The following is a 17,421-nucleotide window of genomic DNA, read 5'->3' on the forward strand; positions in this document are numbered from 1 at the left end:
ATCGTAGACACATGACATTTTCACTGAATATGTTTATAATGGCTTTTTCTACACATGATAATATTTTCAAAATATTTCAAACCTTTTTAGTTTATTTTTTATAAATGACAGTAAAATTTTATTCGTTTGGTAAAAAAGCTTCAAAATTTAGTGCAAAGCTTACATATCGTTACAACGACAATCAAAAAACATTAAAAATACACAGTAACAATATTTTAAGTTAAACATTGGAAATTCGAATTTTGAAAAAATACGTAAAAATCCCGAAAATTCGCAATTTATTTTTTTATTTCTAAGATTTGAAAATTTAATAAAAATTCTTCATGACTTTGTCTGCTTTTACCAAATAAAAAAAATGTCTACCGGATAGTCAAATTGAATTTTAATGAACATTTGAATTATGACATTGGATATTCACTCAATTTCTTGTGTACTGATTTCTTATTTAAATATTATTCAAAAACAAACAATTTTAGAAACTTGAAATTCACACTATATTTTTATTTTATTAATTGCTATATTTGATAAAATTTTCAAAATATTTCAACAACTTTTAAAATATTTATAGACATTTGAAATTTTCCGTTTTTTTTTAGTTTGTATTCGATAAATGTCAATAAAATTTTATCCGTGAGGTCAAAAAACTTGAAAATTTAATACAATGTTTCCAATGAGCTTATATAATAGTAGTTGGAAAATATTAAAAATACAAGGGCACGTTTTTTTTTCTAAGCATTTAAAGTTCAAATGTTTAAAACATGTATTTAATTGAAAATTTACAAATTCTTTAGCTGTTCAAAATTTATAAAACGTTTAAATTGTAAAGCTAAGAATTGAAAATTTAAAACAAGATTCCGCGTAAGTAGTAAATTGTGCTACAAAAAAATCTTAAAGCTATTTAAACACAGGTTTTTTTATAGTTATTCTGAGTTGATGTTTTGATGAAATTACATATTAAATAATTAAGAATGAAAATTTTAGTTATAGTTTTAATTTACAAATATTATTCGTGGGTATTTAAATTTCTAGAGTACCTACCTACACTTTATATTCTAATATTAATATCTAATGTGATTAACGACTTATATTAATAATTATTAATAAATTGTATATGTATACCTGAGCGTATGACTGAGTGAGTTGGGTTGTTGGGTGCATAATGAATCTTATTTGATTAATTTCGAAATTCATTTTATAGTTTTTACATTTTTTTTTTTTTTTTTTTTGGAAATTTTAACAATATTACATATACAGTATCATAGACCGATAAACCATCTCCACTCAGAATCGTTTTTCGTATACAATGATATTATATCATTGAATTCAAATTTAACTGGTTGACTGCCATGTAGAGCGGATTAACCCAACAAAGACGTTGACGAGATTGCCATCATCATTTTCATGAATTCTTGTATTTTGATTTTTGATTTAAATAAAAAATATAAGTTTTACAAAAAAATGTGCTCGGATCAAATTTACTTTCATAGAAATTCCAATGAGACCACGTCAAAGTATTTTTCCATATAAGACTATGTATTGCGATGGTTCTCAAAACCCTCTACGCGGCCTAGAAATAAATTTGATCTGTAGGGTTTGAATACACTTCAAAGCCTGACAGTAAAATATACCGTAGAGTTATTAGATCCCACTCGGCGACAATATTAAGGTTTAAGTATGGCAGTCAACCTGTTAATACCATCCATTACAGTAACCCACTTGTAACCTTCTGTACAGCAAGATCGACATCCACTTATAACTTACTTGCTGCTTTTTTTTTTAAATTTTTTATGCCTAACAATTTCTCATATTTATTAATTGATACGTTTTTTACAGCTTTAAAAAGTTTAAGATTCCATTTTCTACAGCATCGGAAGTGGTCCAAAATGTCACTATTTTTTTTATTTTTTTTTTTTTTTGACGGTTCGAAGTATACCAACAATGTTGATAACGTACATCTTTTAAGAGATGTCTACGCGTAAGTCACTTCTTTTTTTTTTCAAATAAATTCATAAAAATTTCTCATATTATCGACCTGTGCGTTTTTGTCGTTTTTGATCGCTTTAGAATAACTTTAAGTTTCTCGAGTCGATGTGCACTGCGGGTCACGGTCCAAAGTTATCGTTTTTTTTCTTCTGAAAGTTAATCTACAAATACGATGAAGTACTCTACTCACACCGTATCAGACTACTGTTACGGTATCTATAGGTACGTTGTGACGGTCGTTTAGTTGGCAATAATTAATCGTCCGTCATGTTCAACGATCATCTTCGATTCAACGTTTGTGGTCATAGTTCACGCGATGTCCATCGATGATGGCTTACACCGTAGATTGAGTGGCATGCTTCGATCTATTGGAACAGTTTGGTTATCAGACGGTTGACCAGAATAAATTTATAATAATATAATAATACGGATAGAAGACGACCGAGATTGATCAGTTTGTTTACAACATAGAGTAATACTCTATGGTTTACAAGTATTAATAGGTCAAATATTTATTAGAATGTCCAAAGTTTTTTTTTTTTTTTACATAGCAACATTAAATTATTTTAAAACCACAAAAAATGTATTAACTGTAAATAATTAGGTAACTGAAACAAGGCAATAATAATTATTCATATAAAACAGCGGTTATCAAACTGTGCTCTAGGGCTCCGCGAGAGTAGTCTAGGGGCTCCGTGGCTCCCTGAAAATATCTGTATTAATTAAATTTAAATTATTAATATTAATTAAATAATTTGTATATATTCGTATTTTACAGAAAATAAAAGTAAAAAGCAAATCATTTAAAATGTACATCATTTTTTATAAATGTATGTTGTCTCGTATAGACATTTCTGATTTTTAGGGCTCCGTATTTTTTTTTTTAGGAATATAAGGGCTCCGCGAACAAAACAGTTTGAGAACCGCTGATATAAAATATTTATTATTATTAAGAATATTATGCATATAGGTAATAGTTGAACATATTTTAACTGTTATCAATCGATTATTATCGCATCTGATCGAAATGCGTGTCGTCTATAACATGTTAATAATTGTTAAGCTGAACTCTCCAAAAATTGTTTTATGACATAAATCACAATATTATGAAGACGTGTGGCCACGATTATTAAGCATATGCTCGAGAAATATTATTCTCATGTGATTACACCAATGTACATCGTTGTGTCCGACTAGCAATCGTCATATTATTATTTTGTCTACTGATATCCGGGTTATATATCATATTATATTGTTATACAATATTATCATATTCACTGAGGAGCACTTTATTTTTATAATATTATTTTAATAGTGACGCGTAGTATCGTTAGATAACTCGGCGCCTTGGATAGGCAATTTAGCTACATCACGCTCCCGTTGGTCCATTTTGTACGGTGCGGACCAGTATTAACTATTATTATAAATAGGATTTAGCATACGCATTTTATCAATGATACAAGTAAGATGTATTCATCAACTGATTACAACTGAATGCAATTTTTGGTATCCGAATATGAATTCACAATTAATTAGCAATTATTTTCTATTTTTATGGAAGAGTTTTTTTTTTTGAATTTGAAATGAATAAATAATCATTTAATGAAATTTGGTAAATATTAACAAAAAAGAGCAATATTATTTCTAATAAAAAAAAAAATTAATGTGCCTTATTTTATTAAGTTTTTGGTTTGAATGCAATTTTAGGTTAGGCACTACTTCAATAATACTCAGAATATAATAATATTATAAACTATAATATATAATATTTTGACCAATGAAAATATCTTCGACATTAATTATTAATCAGGCGTGATTAAATATATATATATGCCATTATGCTATTGAATAATAATTTGTGAAAATATGCAACAATCAATGGAGAAAAAAAAACTTGAATGAAATAATACCTACATGTCAAGCCATTGCAATGGCTTACAATATCTTTTTTACATTATTTACATCAACAAATTTATCCTATTTATACAGTTTTTACAGTTTTATTTTGCAGTTTTGTCTCTGTGACAAACTTGAAGGCATCTGCAGAGAGCGATTGGACTGTTGAGGCTTAGTGATTCTGACAGGTGTTCAAAAAGATTTAAGGCCAATCTCGGTCCGAAGCATAATCGACATTCGGTCATCGTGTGTTTAATTGATAGATCGGTGCCGCGTGTTGGACAAATTGGGGGGGGGGAGGGTGGTCATTTTCACTCATTAGTGCTGGCCATGAACGATCTGTGTGTGCCCAATCCGTAGCCTAATTAGGGTGACTTCGAACTTTCTAGAGAGGTACGTGGGGGATGTGTCCATATGAACATATCTTGTTTTATTTCGTGGAGTTTCGCTCGCACGGAACTTCAGTTTTCCCGCCACATATTGGTAAGACGTAATTTTATTATGAGTTTTAAATATTGTTCGGTTAAGAGTTGAACTGCTGCTGTAGCTTATTGTTGTATTATTAATGCTTATGAGGAGTTTTTATTTTTTTATACCGATTAATTGCGAATCAATCTTTGAATAACGACTTACAAATTGAAACAGTAAGTATACACTCTAAACGCCATCATAAATCTTACTACATAAAACTGCCATCGAATATTTAACCCCTTAATTAAAAAACTGTCCTCAAATCTTATCCCCGACCAGCCTCCGCGCAGACTGAAAAGAAACTGGAATCGCGACTTACTATTCTGTAAAACAAACATAGAACTATACAATCATCCTTGATTCACGTAGATAATTAATAAATCTAAGAAATTGTAAGAGGGATATTACCAGTATGTGATTTCGCCTATCACGTGACTCATTTTATATTCATATTTATGATTGTTATCGTAATGACTTATTGTACAAATCATGTGTATATTATATTGTCTTTTCTTTTATTTCAATGAAAAAAAAAATATATATATATCAATTAAACTTATTTCGTGATAATAGCGTTTCACCTATGCAGTAGTTATTTTTTTTTAAACTTAAAAAAACAAAGAATTTCGAAAACGTTTGAGTGATATATGTTTTCGACTGCGCGGTATTTTTATAATTTTAGGACTATTAACAATCAATTAATTACTATTATCAAGCCTGTGCAAATTAATGATAATAGTTTTTAACTGAGTTAAGTTAAAAGTTTATCACTTTTTTTTTAACTCAGTTAATTTAAAAGTCGTATGAAAATTATTCATAACAGTGTGTGGTGGGTTACTATATTAGTTCACATATTTCCGTTGAGCTTATTGTACTACACTATTTTTAGTACAGACAAAACTTCGCGGACAATAAATTAATTTAGGTTCTATTAATATACTTTGACGCAAAACGTAAAAAAATTACTATACCGATGCAAGTCACGCGCAATTCTGAACTGTCAATTCGTTAAGTAAAAATTAATATAGTTCAATGCACTTATCGTGTATTTGCCATCTAATGCACGTGACGAATTTGCTCTTTGAATTCTTGACCTTTTAGCCGCATGTCATTGAGACACGCATCCAAATACTAAGCTGCCAATCCTCGAGGTTCGAAAAAGATAAATTGTGTAAACTACATCCGTATTTATAGAATATGCGAATTGCGTGTGAATTGTGTATTGCAATGTTGACAGTTAAAAATAAATTTTTCATGATTTTTTTTTTCTCCAAATATTATGGTATTTCCGGTGTATCATTATTTCGAAAATGATTATACTTTTCGCAAAGGGATGGTATATTATTTTCATCTGACATTTGGTTGAATTTCGCACAAATCACCTATGTAGTTTTCTGAAAAAAAAATTAAAATTTTCTAATACTTCTCACACCGTTCCGGTTGTACCTTATTCAAAAATGTTTGAAACGATAAGAAGTATAATTTTTTTGTAACAAATTTTAATACATTTTAATTAAATTAGAAAATTATGTGCGTATAATTTTTTTTTTTAATTGTCTCTTGTAAAACTTTCAACTAGTTTTACAGTAGACAGACAATATTATTATTGAGGATACTCTAGTCAAGTGGTATATTTTCAACTAACATTAAGTCGGTTATGGTGAATCTTATTTTATATAAAAACAAATTTAATTTAATTTAGTGTATTAACAACAATCTAACGATATTTAATATAAATATTATAAATTATAAACATATGTCTTCGGAACTATTATTGGCTTTTTTATTTGATATTTTTAAAATTATGTCATAATTGTTAACGCATACGTATGCGACAATCTATTTTGACGATGATTAACTTCTCAACATTAGTCATGATGACGTCTTTAATAACTTTACATTTTTAAAGCCGAAAACTTCAGTAGCATATTAATTGTACTTTAATAATTTATTTGTAAATTATCTACGATTGGAAATTTTTTCCGTAAATATAGGATTATTACTATTATTATTATTATTAAATGTGTATAATATTATATACGGTTCCAAAAGTTCTTAAAATTCGCCAATTATTGTTCCTCGGGCGTTTGGCAGCCATATTTTCTTATTTTCTGTTATGATAAGAAAAAAAAACAATAAAATAATATTTCACCTACCTATATATCATTATTTTAATATACTTACCTGTTGGTAAAAAAAAAAAAAAAAAAAACACTACCACAGATTCGTAACAAAAATGCCAACAGCCTGTGATCTTGTTATGGCCCCCTCCCCGTCAACCAATTGATATCTCGGTTCCCACTATTAAAGGACACGTTTTATGCCGCAAATCACCATTCGATGATGAATGGCTGCTATAGTCTGTGAACGCCCAGCGGGCAACGAGTCAAAATATTACCGAGACACTGTAATTTTTTTTTTCTTTCTTTCTTTTCATTATACCAAATAACTTGGATGTCAAATTCAGAAAATAACTTGGCAAGTATATTTTTTTAATTTCCAACGCCCTCGGACTAGATTTTATTTATAAACAGCGGGCGACTAAGGTGAAACCAGGTGAAGGCACCCATTTTCATTTATTGAGTTTTTCTTCTTTTTTTTTCGCTCCCGTTTCACTTGCGCCTTCGCCGTCTCTTTCCCATCTGAAAATCCGAGACTTTCTGATGTTCGAGTAATTTAAATCGGAAATGTGTTTGATTTGTTTGAAAAAATGCGATCGTTGGACGCCGGCCAGATAGCCTATCTGTCTATTACACACGTTCAGGATATAAATAATAAAAACCTCCTGGCACTCGGCGTAGGTAAATTAGGTACAATGCGGTCCAAAATAACGTCCGACTTATCAACAGGCTTAGGGAGTCTTTATTCGAAATGCAGATTACGGACGAGGATGGTTTGGAAAGAAATCCGCCGAGTGATGGCCTATAATTGTCCCGTGCTGCACTGTAAATATTTACTATACTGCAATCAGCCGCAAAGTCTAAATATTTATTATTTTTCCATCCAGCTAAATAATATATTACAATAAATATATATTGTTCAGTAATTTCTTCTAAAAATAATATACCACTCGATTAGTTCAACTATATAGGTGCACTCCAAGAACTTTTTTTATTTTTTAAATTGAATATATACAATCCATACAAATAGCACGATTAGCATATGCGATGTAAGTTGCATAATTATATAGCAGGACAATTCGAGAATAAAAAGTCACCCATTAGTGTGTCACTCGATTAATTGAGCACAGGTAAAAAAAAATTAACCATCCATGATGACTGGGTTGAGAGTTCTAAGAACTTCAGATTTTGCTTATGATGATAATATGCTAACGAATTCTCATAACAATTTGATTATCGGTGTATATACATGAATAATATGTACATTGTTTAAAAATTATATATTTATTAATAGTAAAACTCATCTCTAAATGGCGATAAGAGTATATTCATCAAAGATATTTTCACGTATAATAGGTATCATACGTAACTTGTGCATAGATATTGGTTACGTCTCCGTAACTTCGTTATTGTGCGGTAAATAAACACCATAACATTTAGTTTTTCACATATTATGTATATTTTTACCGATTTCAAAAAAACATTTTTGTATTTTCATATTTTTTCTCCCAATAAATCCTAAAGCTGTGGAAAAACAACGAGATAAATAATACGCGAAACGTCAATTCTTCTGATACTCGAAACGTCTTAGGATAATATACAAATTCTTCCGTTGCGGAATACAAATTTGAGATTCGACGTTTAATTAGTAGATAACCATCTGTCCCAAATATAATTTACAAAAAAAAACACGCGTCATAGAAGTAAATATGCGATTTTTACTTTTCGACATAAATGGTAAGAGAAATGACTTAAATAGAAAGTAATAATAAAAATATCATATATGATTTAATATTTAAATATAATATACGTTTGGTGGGACGTAAATAAATAAAATATTAGCTTTAATCTTCTTCTCACTTGGTCAATAAATGCATATGTAAAACTCTGTACTATAATCATAATAATAAAAAAGCTTCGGTAAGAATTTAAGATCACATCAAAACAATAGGTATACACTATACATATAGGGCCTATATACAAGAACATAGGAAAATTTATCCAGATTGTAAAAAAAGTACTTTATTACAGTATTAACTTTTTTTATTCAATAGGATTTCTTTCATAATAAAAATGTTACATTTTTTTAATAGTTTTATAAATCATAAACACAATTATTAATTATTCTATAACATTGTTTATTATTAGTTATTACTAATCGTTACTATGCTACTCGTATTTAAAAAAATATCGTGTTTTTTTACGTTCAAGTCATTATACTTCACGAACTATTGGAGATATTAAAAAATATCACACCATAAAAGTTATAGCAAATTTAACTTACTTCAAAATATATAATATAAATAATGTCGATATTTCTAAAGGTTAACGAAATATTTATGGAAATGTGGAAAATTTTCGTAAATATTGAACAATTTAAGGAGTTCAAACTTAAATTACAAATCGGCACGGGTTAACCTTAACCGATTGGTTTCAAATTTTTTACAGTTCATTTTTATACATATACGCACACATTTAGGGGGTGAGACAAAACATTTTAAGGAACGCCCTAATATAGGCACATATATCATCATCGTCATCATCCTCTTGACACAAGCATTGATTAGATAACATACAGGGCTCGATAAATTCTCATTTTTCTCGCTATTTCGCACTGAGTTATTTATTTAGTTATTATGTTTATGACCTAAAAATATAATACAAGGTCGACCGTGCACTATATTCTTATTGCCAAATTTAGCAGAAACAAGAATAACACTCGGCACACAATACGGTTTGGGATTTTTTTCCTGTCGAGTTTTTATTCGTTCTCGTACACGGCCGAAATTCCAATCAATATCACTTAATATGTAATATATGTATATTTTTTTTTTCAAAACAAAAAAACTTAAAATATTCAATGTTTGGACTGGTCATTTTATTTTGTCGTGTTTTTTAATGTTACTACACACCGCGGTAGTTGCCAAAAACAGTTGTATTTTTTTTTTTATATACAATAGATGGTGCAGCATAACAACTATAGGGTTAACAAAACGAGTTATATTCTGTATAATATTTTAGCCGAAACATCAACTACTGCGTCGAGATTTCAATAGAAACCGAACTGCGTGGATTTCGAATACATTGCGCTGCCTGCAGTGAAGCCATAGTGTGCCCATGAATCCGAGTAAAAGGAAGAATATCGTCGCTGCCCATTAGCAGAGAGTTTCGTCGGATTCGAGATCAGAAGGTTCCGGAAACCCCTCTGAGCACCAAAGTCTGGGACGATTGGTCCCCATCGACCCGTCACCCACAATTGATCAATATTTATTCGTTTAATTTCTACGTGTAAAAAAAATAATAATAATAATAATAAACATGCACAGTACTTATGCGACTGCTGAATCCACCGTTTCATTGAATATACGATATATTATTATTTTAATTTAAGGAAACGATTCCGTGCTTTTGATATAATTTAAAATGTAAATTGGTTGTAATATGTTTAGATATTCAGAATAGGCGAGATGGTTATTTATTTTCAATGTTTCGTGTTATTTATTTGGTATTTTATCGGTCACAATTAAAAAAAAAAAAAAAAAATGAAACTCAGATTATTGTAGTATAATAATTTATCAAGAATTAATAACATTGATGTATATAGATTAAAATAATTAAAATTTTGATTTATGGATTTTTTTAAATATTATACTTAAACACTATAGGTACTTTCAAATTCTTGAAATTGTTCGTACTACCCAAGGAATGCCTTGTGGCAAAGTGTGGCGCTACAAATGGCTGTTTGTTCAAAAAATGAAAACCTCCCTTATTTTACTGTAAGTCATTAAGTGGGTAATTTTTTCGAAAATATTAATGTTCCTAATTCAAAATTTGAACGGGTAGTTTCATCATCATTAAAATGTTTTAACAAATAGGAAAAATGGCTGGGCATGGCTTTACATAAAATATATAAAATAGACGCAATATTAGAACTAATATTTATTAGAAATTAGTACAATTTCCAAAAACATTCAAATTATCATAGCCACCTTGTTTTATAAGTCCATTAGAATGGACTTTTACCATTAGAACACTTACCTAGTTTAATAATTCAAAAATTAGTCAAACGGATTTATATACGTCAATTTTTTTTATGAAAATTATCCACAGAATATAATTGAACTTAAAAAAGGGAGTTATCGTTTGAAAGAAGTGGTTTTTTGTACAGGACACTCCTTAAGTATAACAATAATTCGAAATAATAGTGTTTAAGTGTATTTAAAAATTTGAAAAATACTTAAAATACTAAAAATGTAACAAAAAAAAAAATTATTTTATTAATGGCCTAGTTGTCGATGTACTTTGATCAATAAAAAAAAATTTGAAAAATCAGATTTATTGAGGAAAAAAGGAAATGAACATGCTTACTTAGTGAATTACTCAGTAAGGTACAATACAATAATTACGAGTTACGACTAATAATAAAATACTTGTAAGACACATAGTCTGAACAACTTTTTATTCATTTATTAATTACGCAGCTTAAAAAAAATCAACTCTTATGAATATTATACATAATTATTGTGCTATATATGTTATAAAAATTTAGTTTAAATTAAATTATTATTATTATGTAGTTTCTATAGACATATCATATCTATGATAGATGTCCATTATCGTGTAGAATAAATAAATGAACAATGGATGTTATTGTTGTAGTATGAATGTTTTTGAAATATGATTATAATATAATATTTTACTTTATTAGTGCTTTTGAATATTATATAATATGATAATGATTCACCGTCACCCAATAATGCGACCCATCAAACACCAATATAATAGTCGTATCTCACCCTTTTTTGAAAATATATTCTTATTTGTTTGGTCGTTTTAAAATGTTAGTGAAGATTGATACATAATTAAAGTTCCGGAATCATATTATATTGACACGAAACTCGCAGGTACCTACCTACTCAAATTTAATTTTAATTTTGTTTCACGACGTTCTTTGTCTCGATATTATATTTTCGTTCTTTTCAAATAAGAAAAATTTCGAGTTTAACATGATAGCTATAACAATGACAGGTCATTTAATACATCCAAAGCTTTCTACTGTGTGTATGTGTTGGTGTTTCCAGTACACTGCACCGCATGTTATATAAAAGTTATGAAATTGAATGTGTTTTTTCGAAAACTGTTCGAGATGACAGATAATACGATGACCGTTGGAGTATATAGAGTCTAGAACGTCATTAGTTTATGTTTTTTTTTCATACATTTTTTTTTTTTTTTTTTTGACAGCTTGTTTTTGTCAGAGATTAAGTTTCCGGATTATAGCAATCACTAATTAAAATATGTCTTCTGCTTGAAAACAAAATTATATATTTAATATAATATAATATAAATTATACGATATGATAAACAATTATTAATTAATACAATGTTAATATTTACTTCAAAAAACTGCATATCTATCAGCCATAATTATTATAATAAAAATTGTGTTATGAAATGTCGAATTTCCACATAGTATATCAATATTTTAGTATAAAATAACGTGAGGCGTAGAAAAATGCTTAGAAAAATGTAGGTCAGGCAAAACAAAAATCACAATATACCTACATCATATTGTAATACACCTTAAAATATTGTGTTTAGTTTACCAATATACTTATCATAATATTATGCGAACAATAAAAACTCACGAAAATAAACGTATAACGTCATTGTAATGTATATATATATATTCATACATATTATATTGTTTTTTGCATCGTGAGTGTCCTACACAAATAATACGAGTTGACTGCGTAGTTGTACCGATTTTCCATTTATTGTAAAACGCAATCATGTTCGATTAGGACAGAAAGGTTTCTAGAAGAAATACAATTTCTATCAGAACACATTGAAGTCCCCTGCAAACAATCGAATACCCCAAAACGAATCACATTCTTCCAGTTATAATAATATTATTGTAAAGCGAGTTTTTCCGTCTGTCCCGTGCAAACTATTAAAATATATCGTTTGCTTGCGTCCGAGCAACAGTCTTCGCGATGACCGATCGCCACCGTCGTGTCGTGAATCAGAGTTCAAGTCATCCACTCACCACTGTCTTGGACCCATGGAGATGTCCACACCACGACACGATGATATGACGGAAGAAGATGGGTAAACAATTAATAATTATTGTTGAATTGGATTCCGAAGGTCTATGAGTCTATGACTTAGAAAATCCTAAGTCGTTTGACAGTGGGTGGACATTGTCTGCGGTTGTCACCGAATGACTTTTGTGCTCAACAACTACACGTTTCATTTTTGTAATTCAGGGTAGGTCACCCCATCTTTCCCTCTCACGTGGCCACTCAGTCTCGCGATCTCAGCTAACAGTATTAATACACACTTCTCAAGTGTTCACCGTGTGTATTTTGTGATCGAATCGTCTTTACTCAAAGCTAAATTTATAAACCCATAGACGAAGGCGCGACACTGTCTCGGACTGCACTCGAAAACGTATTATCTGCGCGAATCACTGCACCCACAGTGTCTTTAGCAAACATTTATAATGAGATATTTTGTGTAAAATGTTAGGTTAGTTAATAAGCTAAAGTGAATATATTCAGAGTGTAAATGACTTAAGTTTAAAAATAAAAAAATAAAAAAATAAAAAAATATCATCATATAGCACCACTTGGATCGTCGTCATACTTAGACATTTACACTGTTATAAATTACACTATTCTTAATATTAGCGTGCGTGATGTACGCACATGTGTGTATTTATTTGTTCACGTCTCCTCTCCTCATCGTGACCGTCCTCCGCCGTCGTCGACGTGCCTCCATCGCCTCCACCGCCTCCACCGCCTCCACCGTCCACCATCGACACCCTGCCGGCGCTCGTACTCTTCGCACACCCTCCCGACCCCTCGGACATCTTTCCCGGAAGACACCACCGCCGAAACTGGGTCATTGTCTCCGCGCGGGGACGGCGGGGGTGGCGCGCGCGTGGCCACACGGTGTCGCACCGCTAGACCGCGCGCGCGTCCCCATGCGTGGTGGCCACCGGCGAACGCGCGCGCCGCGTCAACCCGAGTGTTGCCGGCAGTCTGCCGCGGACCATTCATCCCTGCCATTCGCCGAGCACGCGTCTAAACGCCGTCGCGCGAGCGCTGCCCCCCCAGTTCCCCCGCTCGCGAGATTTCCCGCGTGACGGTTGCGTCTCGCTAAAAATTATACGTCTGTTTAGTTTTCGCCGTCTGTCTAGGACAAGTTAATTTTCGTTAATTGTTAATCGTTTTTCGTTTTTCGTTTTTTTTTTTTTTTTACCATCGTTAATTCATTAATAATATTATCATAATATCCAGTTTACGACTATCATTACCACCACCGATACTATTATAATTTATTACTTCTATTGATGTTTTACGACCATTATTATATTACCACTACCAGTACAACTTGGACAACCATACCACGAGCTACACGACTATAAGTGATCCAATTAATCTAACAATATCGTCATTGTATTGGACAATCCGGACTGTACAACAACAATTGTACACGCCGTCGTTGTTTCGTGGCAAAACGAAAATTGAACTTTTCGAAGTGTGTTTTTTAGTTTCGGGTGGTTTTTTTTTTATTTGTTTCATCCGAACGGCAACGCAAAGTTAGTTTTAAACACCGTCGGTACGAAAAATTTCGTGATCGCCCTGTGTGCACACCTATGAGGACGCGGTTAGGGCCCCGACTATTGGTCGCGGACCTGAAACCGGTTTCGCACTGGATGGAAACGACCTCAGTGCCATCAACGTCACCATAACACAGGTGAGTTTCTAAGCGATTGATTATGAGGTGTTATTGTCACATTGTGGACGCTCCAACAAACATCTGTAGTTTGGTATATTATGTCATCTGTCAACTTATAAAATTTTATGTTGTGTAGAATTTCAAATACATACATTATTTAAACCAAGGAAATCAAAATAAGAAACATAATAATATAATGCTAAAAAAGTTAAATTTTATATAATATCCAATTAGGGTGGTGAAAAATTTAAATATTCGATATTATATTCATTCTGAAATCCACAAAATAAATAAATTAGTGAATAGATTATTATTATAAATATACTATACCACATTAAACATTATATATGTATACGATATATACACATTATCTTTAAATTGTTTAACTGAATAAAATTGAAAACAATTTTTATCATAAAATAAATAAAAAGTTTAATCATTTATAAATTTGCGTCTAAAAGATTTATAGTATGCAAGTATTTTTAACCATAAAAAAAAAATAATAATTTCATAGATAGATAACAATAATTATATTATTCTACAATAATATAATAATGAAATATGTTAACACACAATAGTAATAATATAAGCATTAGGCAACAAGTAACAAAATTAAGAATAAAATAAAAGTTTAATTATGCACACCTACTAGAAATAATGTACTACAACCTACCTCAATAAATTGAACAATACATCAATTCTATAAGTAAAATGGATATTGAAATGTTCCATTGTATGAGAACACATAAAGTTTAAAAAAACAAACGAATCGACCTTACATTATACGAAATTCCTTTGCTTATTAGGGTGAATATTATTTTGAATAGAACAAATCTTATAGAACCAAGAAAAAAATTTAACATAACTCTACATTTTTTTTTATCGATGTATTATTATTATTATTAAAGTAATTTACAGCTAAGATGCATATGACCCGTGGCTTTTTGAGATCTATAAAACCAAGAAAGATTTAACTGCTTTCTCTATGTCCCTTCTCTGTTTTTTACTATTATTATTATCATTATTTTAATGCACCGGGCGTGTTCTTGAAAGGAATTTTTATTTCATGTCTGTGAACGTAAGGGATTACAGTCTTATAATCCTACGGTGTTTCAGCGAAAACATTTTTGGCTATAAAGTTTTCTAAAATAATATATACTTAGACCAAAAATTAAAATAAATTTATGTACTTTCGTGAGTTTAAACACGGAATTACTTTTAATTTTTTTTAAACATTATTAGTTTTTTTTTATTTACAAACGTAAGAATTTATGAAATAATTTTTCAATTATTATCTGAAAAATATTTAAAATTATATGATTTTTGTTTTTGGTTTAAATCCACATTTAAAACCATGATGCTACTGGGTATACTAGAACATTTTATATCATATCTAATTTTAGTTAATTAATCGTAAATTAAGTTGGTCTAGTTGGTACTCATTTTTTGCATGAATCAATGTTTATTTTCATTAAGTATCATATCAATTACATTATTTTTTACTGAATTTTTCATGACATTTTCTCAAAGATTTATAATGTTAATTAACTAAATTATTTAATGTTAATAAAATCTATTTTCTATTTTTATTTTTTGAATCATTAATATCCAAGAAATATAATAGGATGCATACAACTGCATAGAAAAATGTATTACATAATAGAACTTCAAACAGAAGAATTAAAACTTTTAATTTAAAAGATATAATTGTAGTTATTACGAATATCAAATGTCCAAAACGTAAAAATTTCTGTTTCTTTTATTTATTAAATATGCTAATATGAAGACAATATCATTAATTTTTGAAACAAAATAAAAAATAATAATTTGAATAGATAACATTAAATAAGATACCAAAAAATATTTTTTACCTACATTTAGGTACTATCACAAATATAAAAAATATTCAACGACCAATAATATTATATACGTTTGTTTATTTTATTTTATACTTAAAGTTGTGTTTAAGGTAAGTCCAAATCATACTTCTTATGTGTACATTTCTATTTTTCTAGCGTTGTATAACAAACGAAAATAATTAGAAAAGTCTTATGACTCTATGTAATTAGCGTTTGTTCAAAAATACCATACATTCACTTAATAATTACATACCTATTATAAGTATCTGCCGTTGATCATCATTTCTAGGCAATTACGAATATTTAATGTGCAGTAACTCGACAAAACTTTTCCTGGCTTCGTGACACATTTCAATCAAACAATAATTACATATTATATAGTTATTCGAAAAACAAAACTATTTAAAAGCATCAGCTGTGCATCTGAAAGTATTATTATGGAGGAATCACACATGGGATATTTTATAATATTTTTGAAACGTATGCGGTGTGATACTATTATTGTAGCGTACATGTGTTTGTGGTGTGTATATTTGAGATATACAACAAACTTAATAATATGTTTAATACATTACGTTCGAGTCGTTTAAAAATTATTATTATTATTATTATTATTATTACTATCGTTCACATGTCACGTCATAAAAATCTAATAGAATAATAATATATGGGAAAATATCAATTATTTAGGATACCTATAACATTTTGAGATAATACAGACACTTAACTACATTGTGGAATACAAAATCAAGATCCAGAATTAAATTTGTAAGACGCCACCCATCTGTTGTAAATGTTTGATACCTATGTATAATTAAGTAGGCGTGTAATCTATGTATAGGTTTATGCGACTTTTACGAGGTGAAACGAAGAGAAACGACATAAAAACAATATAATATGACAATATGGCATGCTTATTATGCAATGGTGATGTGTATGTGTTTGTAACCTATACAATAATCGTATACTATTAACACTTTAGGAACACGCATCGTACACTGTTCAAAAAATATTATTTTACATCGTTCACGCCATAATAATCGAATACAATAATAATATATTATTGTCAATATTATAAAATCGAGATTCAAAACAAATTAATGAATTTGTAAATAACTCCATCATGGTCAGTCCCAAAAATGTTCGATATTTGGTTATAAATAGGTAGAGATGTGATCTATAATATATATATATATATATATATATATATATATGACTTGTACGAGGTGAAACGAAAAGAGACGTCATAAATGCATATGGTATGAATAATATTAATAATAATAAATATCATTCGTTGCAGTGGCGCGTACGTTTGCGATCTACAACAATCATAGAGGTGCATAAAT

General features: G+C 29.7%; 1 protein-coding gene and 1 long non-coding RNA gene across 5 annotated transcripts in view; one reads left to right on the plus strand and one right to left on the minus strand.

Annotated features, from left to right (window-relative positions):
• The window catches only part of LOC149054838 (uncharacterized), a 68,258-nt gene that overhangs the window by 50,751 nt on the left and 86 nt on the right, over positions 1-17,421 (minus strand). The window lies entirely within an intron of this gene.
• The window catches only part of LOC107164382 (uncharacterized), a 277,547-nt gene continuing 273,641 nt past the window's right edge, over positions 13,516-17,421 (plus strand). For all 3 annotated transcript variants that reach the window (XM_089228629.1, XM_089228631.1, XM_089228630.1), the window contains exon 1: positions 13,516-14,234. The gene's annotated coding sequence lies outside the window, so the exon portion shown is untranslated. The remainder of the gene's footprint in view (positions 14,235-17,421) is intronic.

Source organism: Diuraphis noxia, unplaced genomic scaffold, assembly GCF_037042655.1.
Source record: "Diuraphis noxia isolate RWA-SAM2 unplaced genomic scaffold, SU_Dnox_SAM2 contig0005, whole genome shotgun sequence".
Classification (NCBI taxonomy): Eukaryota; Metazoa; Arthropoda; class Insecta; order Hemiptera; family Aphididae; genus Diuraphis; species Diuraphis noxia.